The sequence below is a fragment of the Lathyrus oleraceus genome, chromosome 2, assembly GCF_024323335.1.
Source record: "Lathyrus oleraceus cultivar Zhongwan6 chromosome 2, CAAS_Psat_ZW6_1.0, whole genome shotgun sequence".
Lineage (NCBI taxonomy): Eukaryota > Viridiplantae > Streptophyta > Magnoliopsida > Fabales > Fabaceae > Lathyrus > Lathyrus oleraceus.
The window spans coordinates 203,186,429-203,205,711 of record NC_066580.1 but is presented as its reverse complement, the minus strand read 5'-3'; positions in this window follow the sequence as shown (position 1 = coordinate 203,205,711).

The window sequence follows — 19,283 nt, the reverse complement described above, 5'->3', positions numbered from 1 at the left end:
ACTAAATGTGGAAATGTTTGACTTTCCATTTAAGGCAAGTTTTTATGGTTTTTGCATCCACTTTAAGCCAATTTTCCATCAAGATGCAATCTCCATTTGAAAATTTCTCCAACATGAAAGTTGTTCCTCTTGTTCCAAGCTTTCTATAGATATATAGTTTGTTTCATTTGGATTAAAATTGAGAAAGTTATGCTTGATCAAAGTAGGGTTTTATTTTAAGACACTTAGAAAATTTTCCAAGTCCAAAACTTGCAAACTTTGTCGAGACTTATGGGCCAGATTTCTTGCACTTCAAGGCATATTATGGAAACACTTTCTTCATGACAATTGTACCTTGTTATGCCCTCTTCCACATCCTTTTGGAATCACCTCATTTGGATTATTGGTTGGAGAGATGCATTCATCTAAAGTTGGCATCATGAACTAAACTTTTGGACAGCATTTAGGCCAAACTGGCCCAACTGTTTTTGCAGCCTTGAAACTTGAACTTCATGGCTATTTTCCATCCCTTTCCACTCATCATTTCAAGATATGTTCAACATGGAAAATGCTAAGTTCCATGCCCTCTTGCTACTGCTTTCATTGACTTGCCATTTGGTCACACAATCATCAAGATACATAGTCCAAAAGTCACTCATTTGAACTTATTTTCAAGCCTTGCCTTGCTGCAGCCAGACCACCAAAATCGACCAGCCACATGCTTTTCCTTATTTGATCATGTACTTTTGGTTCAACTCACTTAAACCATGCCAAAATAAGTCATTTCCTAATACCACCTCACCTTGCCAAATTTGTTTCAAGTACACACAACCAAATCAAATTGGACCTAAGCCCATTAAGGACATTTGGGACCAACATACATAAACCAGGAAAACCCTAATCTGAAGGGTGGCTACATTTTTTCGAGCAAATTAAGAGTGAGCAAGCAAGGAAGGTTCAAGATCCATTTCTTTCCTCCTCCATTTCACAAGCATTGAAGCATCAAAAGCACTTTTCTTCTTCCTCCATTCCCTCAATACCAAGAGGCATTGGACTTTGCCTCCACTAGGTAAGCTTCTTACTTTTTCTTCCATGGACATATGTAGCTTCTTATGCTCACCATTACATGATGCTTGCTACTGTTTTTTCTTCATGCCATTACCATTGTTTGTTTGCCATCATACCATGCTTATCACCATGCTGTTATTGTACTATACTTGTCCATGAAATCATCATCATGAAGCATTGTTCTGTAAGCTTGAAGTTATGCTACTGTTTTCTGGCGGTACCCGTGCTCATATGTCTACCTTACCGTCCATCTTTCACCATGTTTAAATCACCATTTTTAATGAAGTAAGATACCACGGTGTTCCTCTCGTTTCATACATGAACTTTGGTCTTTATTTCAAGTCATTTGGTAGACTATAGCCTTCGCATTTCGTTGTGGAAGTTGGAACTTTTCTTGCTGCGTTTCGCGAATCCCACATGCTGCTGTTAATTTATTTCACGTTGCATGGAGGAAATGAGACGTGGCTCTCTAACAAACGCCTGATCGCGTGCGTGGCTTTTGATCCCATCCGTCCGTCTTCTTTTTGTCTTCTTGTGACTAATAATGAAGTTGACCGGTCGGTACATGTTGCATGCTTTTTTTAATGTCACATTTTATTAATGTTGTCACATTTGAATAAACTCAGTTGGACCGTGGGCCTTACCAGCACTGCTATCCGCCCCCCACATTCAAAGCCCAATTCCATTTCATTTGTTTTATTTTTCAATTCATTTTTATTTTTTCTGTTTTCATTTTAAATTAATAAATTATTTTATTCATTTATAAAAATACCAAAAATATTTTTTACATTCTTAAATGTTTCATATAATTTATTTTAATTTTTATTTTCGTTTTTATTTAATGCAAGTATTTTATTTTAATTATTTGTGTCAAATAGGCCATTTTAACACACTCTTTTTCATTTATTTTATTTCCATAACTTAAAATTATTTTTAGATTCTGATTTTTGGGATGATGGTTGACCAATGTCTCATGGTCAACTTGACCTTTTATTGAATTTTTATTTCCCATTTTCAATTTACTTTTGATTTATTTCTAACCTAGTCTTGTTGTTTGACTTTTGGTTTGACCTTTGTTTTGATTCAACTAATTCAATAACCAATTTTCATTATTTTTGAAATCTTTTTGGGGGATGATGATGTCCTGACCCCACCTAACTTAATTTAATTTTTCATAATTTTTGTGATTAATTTACTATTTATTTGACATTTTTTGAGTTGACTTGACTTTTCGGTTGACTTTTGTATGATTGATGTTTGACTGAGGGATTGCTTAAGGCAATTGAAGAGATCTTTTGATCCTCCCTTGTTCATCTCATATGCCATGCATCAGAGGCCTTTCATCTCAATTTTATTTGATCCTTGCATCATTTCCCGATTAAATTATTCATTGATTCTTTGTGTGCATAGTTTCACTTGTCTGATTAATCTGATATTTTCTATACTTGTTTCTTTCATCCATGCTTCTATTGTTTGATTGATTAACATGTTTATACTTCTCATACATTATTTAATTCTCATTTATTTCATTATTTGATTATTTGATTTGATCATATACTTGTATGGTGTATGAGGCATATATATATATTGCTTGATTGCCATGACAACCCCCATTCATAAAAAATGTATCCCTCTCCCATGAAATGTATAATATTTATTCTTTCATTCTTTATTCATCTGTTAATACAAGAATTAAAATGAACATTCGATAACCATTTCAAAACAAGATCAAAACCTCGATCCAACGTCGAGTAATCATTTTTCAAAACCTAACAGAACCAGCACGTATTCATCCACCCTTTTGTAAGTCGATTGCTTTATGCATCACCATCAACCTTGTAAGTCGATTGCTTTATGCATCGCCATCAACCTTGTAAGTCAATTGCTTCATGCATCGCCATCTACCCTTATCCCTAGCACCTCTCCTTGCTCCATTCGTCGATCCTTGTTCCGATTAGGTAGCACCCTTTAGATAAAACCTTTTGTATGATAACATAGGTAGGATTCCCATATCCTTTTGTATGATAACATAGGTAGGATTCCCATATCCTTTTGTATGATAACATAGGTAGGATTCTCATATCCTTTTGTATGATAACATAGGTAGGATTCCCATATCCTTTTGTATGATAACATAGGTAGATATTCCCATTTGTAAATCCTAACGCTTAAGTACATATTGCATGACAACTCTAGGGCAGAACTTCCCCATTCTTTTAGACCTTCCGAGCGTCTCCGATCTTGTGGCATGTAGTTCGGTCTATTGCAAAGAGGTAACTGCCTAAGACTCGATTCAGCGAGCTGCGACACCTGCTGCTAGGACGTGAACACATTGCCCACTCTCCTTTGACACAACTGGTGTCCTCCTTTTGTAAGTCCATGTTCAGATGGCAACCCCTATGTAGCCGAACTACGGCAACTCTGATTCTCATGTTCAGATGAGATACGTAGGCATAAGATGCGATGTCTTGCCGAGTTTGATTGACAACTAACAACTAATCCTTGTTTGCGTTCGCCCTTGTTGCGATTCCTTCCTTTCGTCCTCGTTGCGATCGAGACCTTCCCTTTCTCTTGCCCTAGTTGCAATCGAGACCTTTGTTCCCGTAGTTAGCCGAACTACGGCTTGCTCTGATTCTCATTCCAGATGAGATATGTAGGCATAAGACGCGATGTCTTAGCGAGCACACTCCTCTTTAACCCATAGGTAGCCGAGCTACGAAGACTCTGATTCTCATATTCATATAAGATACGTATGCAGTGGGTGCGACATCCGTGCAAGTCATTTTCTTTTGACCCCTCTTTTAGTAAATAGTACATTAGATATACCCACACCCTTTAGGCAAGAATAACAAGAGTGGATCCCGTAGAGTACTACGGATGCGTAGGGGTGCTAATACCTTCCCTTCGCATAATCGACTCCCGAACCCAAGATTTGGTTGCGAGACCTTGTCTTTTCCTTTCCTTTCTCCAGGTTTACTTCGAGCGTTTCCTTTCCCTCCTTTGGGATAAATAACGCACGGTGGCGACTCTTCTGTCATTTCTTCTTCGCCGGTTGTTTTTTCGCATACTATATTTTTTAGGCTGCGATAACATGCACATGTGTAACTTATTTGAGGACCTATAATGCATCTGAACAAACAAAAAACGACAGGTTTCAAGTGCTAATTCACGCATTTCATTCTCACTCGGACACGCTTGGAGAATCATCAAAGTTCTGACCTAATTCACACGAATTTGCCTCTATTTCACACGTACCCTGATCTCATATCATTTCCTATAAATAAAGAAAGAATTTTCCTTTATTTCTAAGCTTTGATATCAAAACAAACCCTAAAACCATTTGAACCCGATACCTCAAAAAACCAGTTATCCATTTATTTTAGCTTCGAATCTTCACGCAAAATCACTCATGGACATCTTCTGAAGCTGGTTGAAGCATTGTCGTGGCTTGAAACTCCTTGGAACTAGACTTCCAAATCCATCATTGTTGACATCTGAAGCTTCAACAGGAAAGGTAGATACAAGTAACATTTCTAAGCAAACAAGTTACCAGTGTGTTCATCGTGATTCACTGATCAAAACCCTCAACTACCTTGAATTTATATTGCATGTTCATCATTTGATTTTACTTTGAAGAACTAGGGTTTTTCGTGTTTTTAACCAAATTCTCCTTGCTTAGAGCCAATCAATGGCTCTGGAGCAAAGAGACATGGGCAATGATGAATGTTGATATTGAATCCTTGTTTGATTCATGCTAAAAACACCTAGTTCATGATTTGTAGAAATCGAACCAAGGTTGAAGATGAAGTGGATCTGCACGCGCTTTTTTAAATAAAGTAGATGTTGGCGCCCTAATTCAAACATTTTTTTTTATTTTTTTTATTTTTTTATTATTTTTTATTATGATTGATTTTTAATTCACTTTGATCCAAATTGTTTTATAGAAATCCCATAAAAATATTTTAAATCACATGTATTTTTTGCCTAATTTTTAAAATCATTTTTGCATTTAATTGATATTTTTCTTTATTTTTTATTTTATTTTCATTTTCCATTTTATTTTTGATCATTTTAAAATATTTTTGCATCCAACTTTTGAAATCCATTCATGAGTAATATTTGGGACTTTATGTATTTTTCTTAGTCGTTTATTCATTGTTTTGCTTATGGTTTGAAATTTTCTCTTTAATTAATGTGTATGTCATATACATCCTTGCCTTTTACTTTTTTTGCTTGTTTTGCTTTCTTATTTTAAAAGAACAAAAACATGATAAAATGGATAGAACTCTAAAGAGATTTAATATGATCTTATGAACTTTGTGTTACTATCCCTTGCTTGATGAGTATTTTGGAATTTGGACCTTAGGACTTAATGCTTTCCCTTGCTTGGAGTGGTATTTGAGACCTTATGATCCCTCTGGACCCTTTGATCTTCAATTCAAGACTTGGATGTTTCTTTGTGGCTTTATGAATTTTTTGTTCATCTGGATCTTTTGATATTCATTTGCTCATGTGGTTTTTTCATCTTGTGGCTCAATCCAAAGGGAAAGGAATGCTTGTTTTGACAAATGTCAAATGCTTGCTCCATCTGGTGGTTAGTACACCTACACATAAAAAGGATTTCTCTTGGGCTATCTTACAATAAAAACTTTTATTTCATGTCATTTACTTTATGCTTTAGGGTAGTCTCTTCATCTCCCTCCCACTTCTTCAATTTTTAAAACTTCTTTCTATTTCAAAAACCTCTTATTTTCAAACTTCACACATTTTCTTAATAAATCTTGACTTTGTCAAGTGATCCAGAATATATTTTTTCTCAATAAATGCTAAAACAACTAAGCATATCAAAACTCTTTTTTTCAAAACTTCTAAAAAATAAAAACCGCATCAAACTTCTTTTTGTACCTTTGTGCATTTTTGTTTAAGCACCTTTTTATAAAAGATTGATTATTAGTCTATTCTTGTAGTGGTACAAACCAATATACTTCTACAATATGTTGAGAAATGATTGACATTTCCCACTTGAATGTTGATACTTGCTTGCGAGAAAGTCTAAGTAAAAGTTCTTTATATCAAGATGATGCAAATGCTCATTTCCTCATACTTATGGCTAGTAAGCTGAGATTTTCCACTCGAATACGACAAAAATTTCTTCTCAAATAAAAATCAATCAGCAAACAACCCAAATTTTTCATAAACACAGATTTACAAGTGGTTCATATGGAGTACCATAGATGTGAGGGGTGCTAATACCTCCCCCTTGTATAACCAACCCCCGTATCCAGATTTCTCTTTTGTTTTATCTTTTTGTGGGTTTTGTTTGACCTTTTTCCTATTCCCTTTGGAAACAATAAAGTTCGGTGGCAACTCTTGCTTTTCTGAGTTAAGTTAATTAGTAGCTTAATCTCAAAAAATTTCCTCTGCGATAGCTGGGGACACCGTCTCTAAGTGGGTTAAGCCTAGCTTGTTCATCTGTGTTCATGTTATTGCTTTTGTTTGCAGTTTTTATTTGTGGGTGCTTGGTGATCCCTGTGTGGTGAGATAAGTCCCCTACCCGGACTTGAGTGCACTTAAGTTAGGGTTGTGGTATAGTCATGTTGCCTTTATTGGAGTTAGGCCTTGTTAGGTTGTCATGAGAACCCCGCTCAGATGAGACCCCTTTGGAGGTACTAATGTCTTGCGAGTTGTCGTAATGGAATTATTATTTTAGACACGGGAGTCCGAGATTCTGAGAGACCTTAGAGTAGTTTAACCCCTCTTGGTCTTTTAGGATGTAGTATGGTAACCTTTCCGGCATAAGTCTGGTATGGTTGATACACGATATTACACTCAAACGAGGTTTTCTTGAGAATATTATTGGTCTATGAGCAAGTCATTAAACTGGTGATATTTGAAAGATGGATTTACGATTCTGTGAACTTTTTTAGAACCTAGTTACTGTTTGAGATATCCAAAGCTATAGAACATACCATGTGGGATGGTTGTCACCCTGCCCATCTAACTCCATGCTCGTGATGTTGAACCTTAAAACCCCGCATGTTTATGATTATGGCATAATCATGCATTCATGAACATCTCGTTTTTACATGATTTTCAAGGAAACTTAGAAACTTTATTGTCAAATGTCGCAGGTAATTTGAGAATGGATTATGGTAGGAGAAACACTCATCAGTTCCGCTCCAATCCTCCTGAACTGAAAAAGTTAAGGAAGCTAGGATCTTTGGTGGCTTGTCCTCTTGATTTCAAAGACCGATATGGAAAACTTCTGACTGTGTTGAATATTGATGTAGACGATGGAGTTCTAAACACCTTGGTGTAGTTATATGATTCAACGTATAGGTGTTTCACTTTCCCTAATTATGAGCTTACATCTATGTTGAAGGAGTATTCCTATTACATATGCTTGCCTGTATCATATCAGATACTGTTCAATGGTTTAGAGGAGATTCCTAAGTCTCATGTCATTGGAGAGTATGTGCATTTGAGAAAAGGGGATATTTATGCTAATCTTGTGACTAAAGGAGGTATTCTTGGTCTACCTTCTAAGGTCTTGATGGAGAATGTTGCTACTCTTGTTAGTGTTGGGAGTACGGTTGCTTTCGAAGTTGTTCTCGCTTTGCTTATATATGGCATAGTCTTGTTCCCTAATGTTGACAACTTTGTGGACATCAATTCTATCAGTATCTTTCTGATTCGGAATCTAGTTCCTACTTTGCTCGTAGATACCTACTATTATATCCATCAAAGAACAGAGAAGAGCGGATGAACTGTTATGTGTTATACACCTTTACTGTACAAGTGGTTTATTTTGCACTTGTCGTAGTCCAGCTTATTCAAGGATAACAAGTAGTGTTTGAGGTGGTCACAGAGGGTCACGTCTCTTACAAATGCATATATGACTTTGTTGTGCCGCGAAAAATACAGAGTCGCCACCAGATTTTATTTATTCCAAAGGATGGGGAAAATAACGATAAAACCCCAAATAGAATGGTCTCACAACCAAGAGTGGGTTCGGAAGTCGATTATGCAAGGGGAAGGTATTATCACCCCTCACATCCATGGTACTCCATGGGAACCACTTGCTTGTATCAATATGTATGGGTGTTGTTTATCTAAAAGTTGCTTACTATCGGGAAATGAGATGAGAATAAGATGGGAAGGGGGAAAATAAGTTTTAAATTAGTGTGCTCGCCAAGGATTTCGGCCCTTATGCCTACGTACCCTCATACATGCAATGAGGAAATCAGACCTCCGTAGTTCCGCTCACAAATGGAGTATGTGTTTGTTTGTTTTTATGAATAATATTGACGTTTGCGTGCTACTGTTCACTTGCTTGTATGCTCGAGCATGAGAGCAGTAAGTATTTGCTTGTTTGCGGTAAAGTGGATATGCTTGGATCACACTCTAACAGTTAAACATTACTTGCTCACACATGGAGGCTTAAACGTCTTTCACGGTAGAACGGAAGTAATACTTCCTTTTTGAAAGGTTCGAAGAGTTGCACTGAGGAAAAAGATGATTTGATTTATTGGTGTTGATTTTAGTACGGAGACAAGCATCACACCCTTGGCTAGATAGAGTCAACAATCCAAGAACTTGGGAGCTGAGAGGATACTATTATCCAAACCACTCTTTTTCATCCAAAAAGATATTTGAATTATGAAAAAGGTTTAGCAAGTCTAATCATTAGAACTTAGAGGGAGATAAGTATTTGACCCTTGACTAAGTACGACCAACAATCAAAATACTTGGGAGTTGAGAGGATAATGGTATCCTAACCACTTTTTTTCTCCCTCATAGCACCTAGATCTAACTTGTTTGAATCATTATATGTTTTAAGGGGGAAGTCAAGTGTCGGGTCCTCAAGCTAGGTACGATCGACAACCCAAGTACTTAAATGTTGTGTACAAGCACGTACACCCAATTTTTGCATTTCGTTTGTTATAAAAATATTTTGAAAAAGGAACTTGACGTTGGATCAAGTGTTTGAGTTTCTTATGAAAAAGTGTATGAAGAATGGAGGATATATATATATATATATATATATATATATATATATATATATATATATATATATATATATATATATATATATATATATATATATATTATATATATATATATATATATATATATATATATATATATATATATATATATATATATATATATATATATATATATATATATATATATATAATGAGATAGAAGAGAATGGAGAAGAGATAGGGATCATGGAATGGATGAGAGATACTTGACGTTGGATCAAGTACTCACGTTGCTATGGTGTGAGTTTGATTTGGAAACCACTTGACGTTGGATCAAGTATGCCTTTTGTCTTTTGAAATGCTACATTTTATCGTTTGTTTTTATATTTTTAGTTAGCATGCATGATGACTAGCAAAATAAATAAACCTAAGCTATTACACTTTCATGAGACGGGGGGAGCATGTGACCCACTAGGGTGTGTGTGTGTGGAAGCATTACAACATAAATGGGAAATGAAGATATTAGACAAAATACAAACCATGTACCATGCCTAAAATATACAAGTGGCATGGTACTCTCGCACAATACAAAGTAATTAGATGAATTAAAGACATCGATAGCTTGGAATGTACTTGAATCTCAAAGGCACATGTGGACACAAACATGAATCAAAGTGAGTTAGTATCGATGGTAAGTGGATAATTCAAACAAACCCATTAAGTGAGTATCGGACCTAGAGTCGGGGTATCAACAATCACGCTCCCATCTATAGAGGACAATTTCAAACCCAACTTCTTAGCATAATCAAGTGAACCAAACGGATGTGTCACACCCGTGTCAATAATAGCAATCAAAGGAATAACATTTATAAAACATATACCTCGAATCAAACGGTCAACACTAGTAGTCTTTGTCCCAGACAAGGTAAAGATTGTCCCTCACGACTATGCTTTCTTTGGCTTATGACAATTGATACTTATATGACCCATCTCGCTGCAGTTATAACAAATTGGCCCATCACTCTTAAAATCTAAAACACGGTGACATGTCTTACGACACTTAAAGCACCTCAAAACATTATTATTGCACTCATTAGTATGGTGGCCTAACTCGTCACACTTCAAACACTTGATAGAAGCGGGAGTCACTCCCCCACTTGGATTTTTCTCATCTGTAGTCATCTGATTCCCTTTGTCAGCTAGAGCACTATAGGGTTTTCCCCTAAATTGATTATTTCCCTTCCTCTTACTAACACTCTTGTAGTGAGCGAAACGAGCCATGCAGTCCTCATAAAAAATTCTACACTTGTTCACTAGAGTAAGAAACATGTGAATCTTCTAGTATCTAATACCTTGCTTAATCTTAGGTCGTAGTTTGTTCTCAAACTTAATGCATTTGGGTCCCTTCACAGCTGCACCGTTGTAATGAGGACAAAACTTCACTAGCTCCTCAAACTTGGCGGCATACTCAACAATCGTCATGTTTCCTTGCTTAAGCTCAAGAAATCCAATCTCCTTCTTACTACACACATCTTCGGGAAAGTATTTCTCAAGGAATTTCACCCTGAACACAACCCAGGTGATATCAACACCAACAACTTCTAGTCTCTGGCGAGTGTTATCCCACCAGTCTTAAGCCTCCTCAGATAACATGTGGTACCAAATAATATCTTCCATTCTTCAGTATAGGGCATTACTCGAAATATCTTCTCGATCTCTTTGAGCCACACCTGAGCACCCTCCAGATTATACCTACCTTTGAACATCGACAAATTATTCCTCTAAAGTTTTCCTAACCCACCAAACTCATCACCTACCTAATTTTGATGTCCGTGTAGTGCCTGGGCCACTGACTCCAAAGCATCAACAATAATGTGATTATTTCTTCCATCCATTCTCACATCATCAAATAAATATTAGAAGAAACAACGCATCGACAATGTACACCCACGTGTCGCATACTAGGGACTCGACTACACAACAAAACCTGGTCGGATGGACGGACCTGCTTTGATACCACTATATAACACCCTAAACCCCGCATAAATTTTTTACGCATAATTATAATAAAATTACGATCACATATGGTGTTACGCGTATCACAAATACATTCTGCTCCATAACACGGGTTGCAAAATATCACATAACACCTGTCATGGCATGCTCACCTTCACTTAGGGTATCATCGCAACGGAATCATTATCGAATCAATTAAAATAAATTAAAATCTCAATTCAGGATGTTAAATCTCATAACTTCAAACTTCACAATGCAATAACAAGAGTCGTAATATTCAACTCAACGCCATGTTGAAATTTCATCAAACATAAATAAAAAATTCGACAGAACAAACTAAATTAGAGAAAACATTCACTGCCTGATATTACATTGACCAGAGCAAGACCCTTATAAAGGAAACGACAACTATGGGAAGCCACTCCAAGAGATACCTTCCACTTACTATAGCATGTCGCTCCCCGGATTTCCAGAATCCAAGTACAAACGCGAAAAGAGGTGGCGCGGAAAAAGAGTAGAATCGCCAGCTATGTACTTTTATCCCAAGAGAAGGGAAAGGTAGCACTGCATAACCAAGAGGGAACGGATAAAACAAAGTCTCGAACCAAAGAAAACCGAGTAAGGGGGCCGGTTACGTGAAGGGAAGGTTATCGCACCCCTTCACGTATGTGGTACTCCACAGGATCCACGCTTGTTATTTATGTCTAAAGTGTGTGTATAAAAAGTCCTATATGCGATGCGAAAGAGAGAAAATCAAAGTAGGGAAAGGAAAGAGTTATTGCTCGCACAGGCCCTACCCTGCTGCATACGTATCTCAAGAAGGATTGAGAATCAGAGCACCGTAGCTCGGCTAACCTATTTTTGTTTGTTTTGTGTTTCTTAGATGAACGACATTACTACGAAATCTACCGGATGCTCGACCTTTGGAGACTTACTCACCTGTAGTAGAAGGAGCTAACATGTTCTTAAGAAAAGAAAATCAAAGAGTTTGTTTGTGTTTTAGGAATGCTCATGCAAAAAAGGAAGTCCTAGACGAAGGAACCGTGCTACCTTAATTGACATGCAGACGAGAGACTATACGAAGCCTAGCAGTCATATGGGGAGACGATCACACCACACAAAAACATATAGCATAAAGTAAACACACCAACAAGGGGGCTCAAGCATACATGGGTAGGGCTTTAGTCAAGAGGGGTCATATCAACCTCGACAAACAAGCCATGGAAAGGTAATCAAATGGGCTCTTAACCACTGACATTGAACTTCAGGGTGAGCAGATCAAAAAGGTAATGAGGATAAGACCTCATAGCTCTTAACCCTAGACAGGGTGAGCTCATGACAAAGCGTGGGGGTTCAGAAAGATGGAACCCTCTCCACTGACTGACCGGACAAAAGATCTTGGGCTTTTGTTCTGAAGCATCGACACGTAGTGCGAGCATATAGAACGACACACTGAATAACGGGGGATTGACTACTAATCCCTTTTATCCGTCAATTTCCTCTTCATGGAGGTCTTTAGCACTGGTGCCTCCTCTTGGAGGTCTTTGGGCACAAAAGTAAACACACAAAAACATTGCCTCCTATCGAGGTCTTCCAGCTAAGAAAGCGGTAAAGTGCTGGAAAGATGTAAAAGGGATCAAGAGATCTACCACACGGATAAAGATCCGAAGTAACAGCGACTAAAGAAACAAGAAACCCAGAGATCTCTCAAGCTAGCACCATCAAAGAAAGCAAGTCAGCAAAGCAATCAGAATAAATCTCCAAATGGTATCCCACAAATAAAGTGGAATACCAAGCAAGCTATCTCTTCAAGAGTCATGTGAGCCCTCATAAAAACGGAAATGGCGCTTTCCAAAACTTCAGTATGGTGATGAGATAGGCTCCAGAATACCTCCCTTGAACTTCTATGAATGTTTGCTACCTTTGATTGTGCTTGAAACGGTCCAGATCTTGAGATTCAAGAAGCAACCTCCATTAAAGCTCTGTTTAGGAACTGCTTGGAATGGCTCAAATGAAGGGTGGTTTGTGATCCTTAGAGTGTATAGAACAAGAATATGCTACTGGTTTTCATTTTTCATGGATGTATGGAAGGATTTGATGAGAATCAAGTATGAGATGAGTTTTGGAAAGTGAGTTTTTCAGAGTGTATGGAGGCTGCACGAATTAGGATTTTGCTCAAATGAATTTTTAGAGTTTATACCCTGATTTTTTGGCTTGGTGGGCTCAAAAATGAAGGAAATTCAAGTCCATGATTTTTTTGTTACTTTTGTGCATGTATGGCTTTTCCACACATGTGGGAATGCATGAGCTCAAATTCCAAGGTGGATTTGGCCCAAAAAACAATGCTGAATAAACTCCCAATGATTGACATGTGAGAATATTCCATGATGTCATCTTGTGTCCTTTTGCCTTTTCATGCAAGAAAGCTTGAAAAATGACTTGCACCATTGATGAGTCATGCAAAATTATAGGTCATTTTGCATGCCATTTTGAAGTATTTCTCAAAACAAAGCCATAGCAAAAAGAGCCACACCAATTGGACTTGTCAATCTCAAGTTATGCCTTTTTAAAGCCTTCATGCACACTTCATCATTCAAGAACCATAACTCTTCAACCATTCATCATATGGCCTTGAAATAGGACTTTTTGGAAAGGGGAGACAAAGATCTACAACTGTCATGTCTGAGAAAAAGTTCAAAACCGCTCTTGCTTTTGATAATTTGCTTGGTACATCAGCAAGCTCGCTAGGCGAGTGAGGTAGCGAAGGGCTCGCTAGGCGAGCACTCAGCGAGGCTCCAGTGAACACTCCCAGACTTGGATAAAAACACAGCTAGCAATTACTCGCTAGGCGAGCGTCCAACGAGCAGTTAGCGAGCAATTCCAGTAGCAACATCATCAAGGTTCGCTGGAGCGAAGGAGGAAGCGTGGGCTTCGCCTAGCGAAGGATTACTCGCCTAGCGAGCATGACAGTTCATGAAGTTTTCTTCTGGGCGCAGGTGACTCAGGTGGCTTATTTGGGGCTCGCTAGGCGAACCATTCTGCTCGCCTAGCGAGCATGACAGCTCAGGAACAGACCTTTGTTCCTTCAAGATGAACGCTTTGAATGATGAATAGACCCCATTTGAACATGTTGGAAGTATCTCAAGTCATTCCCTAGCCATTTGACCCTCAGTTGACCAACAGTTGACTTTTGACTTCACAGTTGAATTTTGAACTGTACTGAGCTCATTAAGCTTGATCCTTTAAAGAAAACCTCTGAAAACGAAACCCTAGCTCCCAAGAGCTCTACACAACATCCATAAGACCTTCAAACCAAGATTGCATCTCAATCCTTGAGGAACCCTACTTTGACTTTGATACCCAGATGAATACAAACTTCCTTGAGTGTTGAGAAAAACCCTAGTTTATGCACAATTTCCCTGGTGTTGATTGATCCTTCAGATAGAACCCACAAAGTGACTTGGATGATATCCAAGATTCTTGGAAGATAAACTCTTGGAGCTAATTCTGATTGACATGATGAAATGCGATATGAAATGTTAAATGACCTAAAATGAATGCATGAATGAGGAGGGCAAATTTAAGGTGCTACAGCTGCCCCTATTCAATCAACTGTGGACCTGAACGGATGAAAGCAGCGACTATCAGACTTTCAAGGTAAATAGGGATTGAATACCAAAAGAACCAGAGAATTTGCACTCTGTAGGTGACGAATCAAGGAAAGCGGGGCCATTTGCTGATGGCGGCTTCAAAACAAATTTTGATATTTACCGATATCAACGAAAGCGAGGCCATTTATCGATGGCGGCTTCAAAACAAATTTGATATTTACCGATGTCAAGGAAAGCGAGGCCATTTACCGATGGCGGCTTCAAAACAAATTTGATATTTACCGATATCAAGGAAAGCGAGGCCATTTACCGATGGCGGCGTCAAAATAGATTTGATATTTACCGATATCAAAGAAAGTGAGGCCATTTACCGATGGCGGCTTCAAAACAAATTTGATATTTACCGATATCAAAGAAAGCGAGGCCATTTACCGATGGCGGCGTCAAAACAAATTTGATATTTACCGATATCAAAGAAAGCGCTACAAGACCAGACATTTACCGATGACTGGGAAGGAACTCGATGTTTACCGACGTCGAACAATGATGTTTATAAGTGAAACAAGACCAGACATTTACCGATGACTGGGAAGGAACTCGATGTTTACCGACATCAAACAATGATGTTTATAAGTGAAACAAGACCAAATATTTACCGATGACTGGGAAGGAACTCGATGTTTACCGACATCGAACAATGATGTTTACAGACACCAAGGAAAGAATACATTTATGAAACAAAACCATTTACCGATGGCGAAAATGAAATACTCGATATTTACGGATAGCGAAAACACACAGTTATTTAAACGGCAAAACCATTTACCGATGGTTAACAAGCGGCTGATGTTTACCGACATCGAACAATGATGTTTATCGACACCAAAAAGGGAAGGACACACACGTGTGTTGACAAAACGATTTTTTGTAGACACCATGAGAGACATGCCATTTAGATGGCCAACGATTGGAATTCGACGTTTACCGACATCGAAAGATGATGTTCGCCGACATCAAAGAAAAGCACAGACATTTACGGGGATTAACACGACACTTACCGGTATCGCAAGGATGATATTTATATATGTCAAAATAAGGCAGACACTTACTGGTGACTAAATCGGAAGAGAATCAAGCTTTCCTTTCACGGACTGGTGAGAAAATAAATCTCACCGGGATTATCGATTCTGAATGTTGCCAAGAGCAACTGCTGCAAATGTGCTACACTGATGTTGAAAAATGATCCGTCTCTTCCAGAGATATGATCCAATCTGGTTTAATACATGTATGCATATGTTTGAGTTTTCCATGGCGTAATGCTCCATACTGAATGGAAATGCTACGCGGTTTGAGAATGCGAATGCAAATGATGATTACTACATGCAAGATGCAAAGGGAGGAAAACTCCTGCTGGGAAAGCAAATGATCACTTTACTGAGCATACAATTTCTGATTCGATCTTCCAACTCTGTGGGGACATAGAACAATTCTGCTGAGGATACTTATTGATCTGACATTCTCGAAACGGTAGAGAAACCAACTCAACTGGGGAGTCACTTGTTGGGAAAACACCAACCTCTCGACCATGCTGGGGAAACAAATTCTGAACTCGACTTAGACGACCCAACTTCTTACACGACTGGACAGCGTTGAAACAACAGGGTCTTCCTTCGAACAAACTTTGGCTCATCTGCTTTAGCCATCAATCAAAGATAGTAACCTACAAAACGGCAAGACATACATGCCCCAGGGGATCGCATGGACTAAATATACTCAAGTGTACTCAACATTCAAAATGATTTTCAGATGTTTTATCTTTCCGCACGTCATTGTCTAGCCTTCATGTTTTTTAGATGCAATGTTTATCAAAAATTTGGACGTTTTTTGCAAACAAAACAGTAGAAATAAAAAAAAACAAGAGAGCAATTTGACTGAATAACGACTTTTATTGATTGAAAATGGCCTATAAAGGCAAATACATCAGAAAGCAATTCCTAGGAAGAGGTAATTGCGCCAAAAGAGAAAATAAACTATCCTATTGGCAATGTGAACACGGCATTCCACTATTTTCCAATTCTGTTATGACTCATAGATCTTCACTTTCCCCCAAATTCTTTGTTTTCTGAGAAGAGTGATTGGACCGATCATATCCTTCAAGATGGTAGACACTGAAACGCGATGAAGTACAGATAACTCAGACTGTAGTCTTCGCTTTAATCCCTCTTTTTCCTGGACCGCCTTTTCAGGTTTTCAATCCACCGGGATACCCATTTTTTCCTAAGCCGCCTTTGCAGGTTTTCGACTTACCGGGTGTACATATTATTTTTATTCTGTATCCCTAACTTTTGCCCGAACCTTTTTCTTCTTTTTTTTCTTGGTTCGCCGGGATGCCCTTTTTTTGCCTGGACTTTCTTTTTTTTGTCCAGCGGGTCAGTTTATGCGAAGTATTTTTTGACTACATCTGAATTCACAGGAGACGGAAAATCTTCACCATCCATAGTTGTAAGCATCAAGGCTCCACCAGAAAAGACCTTTTTAACAACATATGGACCTTCATAATTTGGAGTCCACTTGTCCCTGTTATCTGTACCGGGAGGAAGGATCCTCTTCAAAACTAAGTCACCTATCTGATAGCTTCGAGGACGCATTTTCTGATCAAAGGCCTTATTCATCCTTCTCTGATATAGTTGGCCATGGCACACAGCTGCTAATCGCTTTTCCTCAATTAAATTTAACTCATCAAACCTGGCTTGAACCCACTCAGCCTCGTCAAGTTTTACATCCATCATCACCCTCGAAGAAGGGATTTCAACTTCTACTGGCAAGACTGCCTCCATGCCATACACAAGTGAAAACGGAGTTGCCCCGGTTGACGTACGCACTGAGGTACGATACCCATGCAAAGAGAAAGGCAACATCTCATGCCAATCCTTGTACGTCACAACCATCTTTTGCACAACCTTCTCAATGTTCTTGTTCGCCGCCTCTACAACACCATTCATCTTTGGTCTGTAAGGAGAAGAATTGTGGTGTTCGATCTTAAAGTCTTTGCAAAGCTCTTTCATCATCTTGTTATTGAGATTCGAACCATTATCAGTGATGATTCTCTCAGGAACCCCATAACGATAAATAATTTCTTTCTTAATGAACCGAGCAACCACTTGTCTAGTAACATTGGCATAGGAAGCTGCTCCCACCCATTTGGTAAAGTAATCAACCGCGACTAGGATGAAGCGATATCCATTAGAAGCAGTAGGTTCAATCTTTCCAATCATATCGATGCCCCACATCGCGAATGGCCAAGGAGAATTCATAATATTCAGAGGGTTTTGTGGTACATGCACTTTATCTGCATAGATTTGACATTTGTGGTACTTCCGAGTGTATTTGAAACAATCAGATTCCATGGTTATCCAGTAATAACCGGCTCTTAACAACTTCTTGGCCATTGCATGACCACCAGCATGGGTACCGAAAGATCCCTCGTGTACTTCCTGCATTAACATGTCTGCTTCGTGTCTAACCACGCATCTGAGCAGAACCATGTCAAAGTTCATCTTGTACAACACATCATCCTTGTTCAAGTAAAAGCTTCCAGCTAGCCTTCTCAGTGTCTTCTTGTCATTCTTTGACGCTCCTTCAGGATACTCTTGGCTTTTGAGGAAATTCTTAATATCATAAAACCACGGCTTCTCATCAATAACAGACTTGGCTACAAACACATACGCAGGCCTCTCGAGTCGATTCATAGCAACGTGTGGCACATGATTCTGCCAATGAACTTTAATCATGGAAGACAATGTAGCTAAGGCATCAGCCATTTGATTTTCGTCTCGGGGTACATGATACAACTTTACTGTCTTGAAGAAAGTCAGGATCCTTCTGGTGTAATCTCTATAGGGAATCAAATGCGGCTGATGAGTATTCCAGTCTCCATTGACTTGGTTAATCACTAGAGCAGAATCTCCATAAATGTCCATAGTTTTGATCCTTAGATCGATGGCTTCCTCAATCCCCATGATACAGGCCTCGTACTCAGCTTCGTTGTTGGTTACTTCTAAAGTCAATCTGGCAGAAAAAGGTATGTGTGCACCTTTAGGATTAATGAGTACTGCCCCAACACCATTTCCATTCACATTTACCGCCCCATCAAACATCAGTGTCCACTTGTCATCGGGATCCGGTCCTTCCTCGACAAGAGGCTCTTCATAATCTTTCATCTTTAAGTACATGATATCTTCATCGGGGAATTCAAACATCATCGGCTGATAGTCATCAATTGGTTGCTCGGCAAGGTAATCAGACAGAATACTACCCTTGATGGCCTTTTGCGACGTGTACTGGATATCATACTCTGTCAAAGTCATCTGCCAACGAGCCACTCGTCCGGTAAGAGTCGGCTTTTCAAAGATATACTTTACTGGGTCCATCTTAGAAATCAACAAGGTAGTATGGTTCAACATATACTGTCTTAGTCAGCGAGCAGCCCATGCGAAAGCGCAACAAGTTTTCTCGAGCAGCGAATATCTTGTTTCACAGTCAGTAAACTTTTTGCTAAGGTAGTATATTGCATGCTCTTTTCGACCAGACTCGTCATGCTGTCCTAATACACACCCCATCG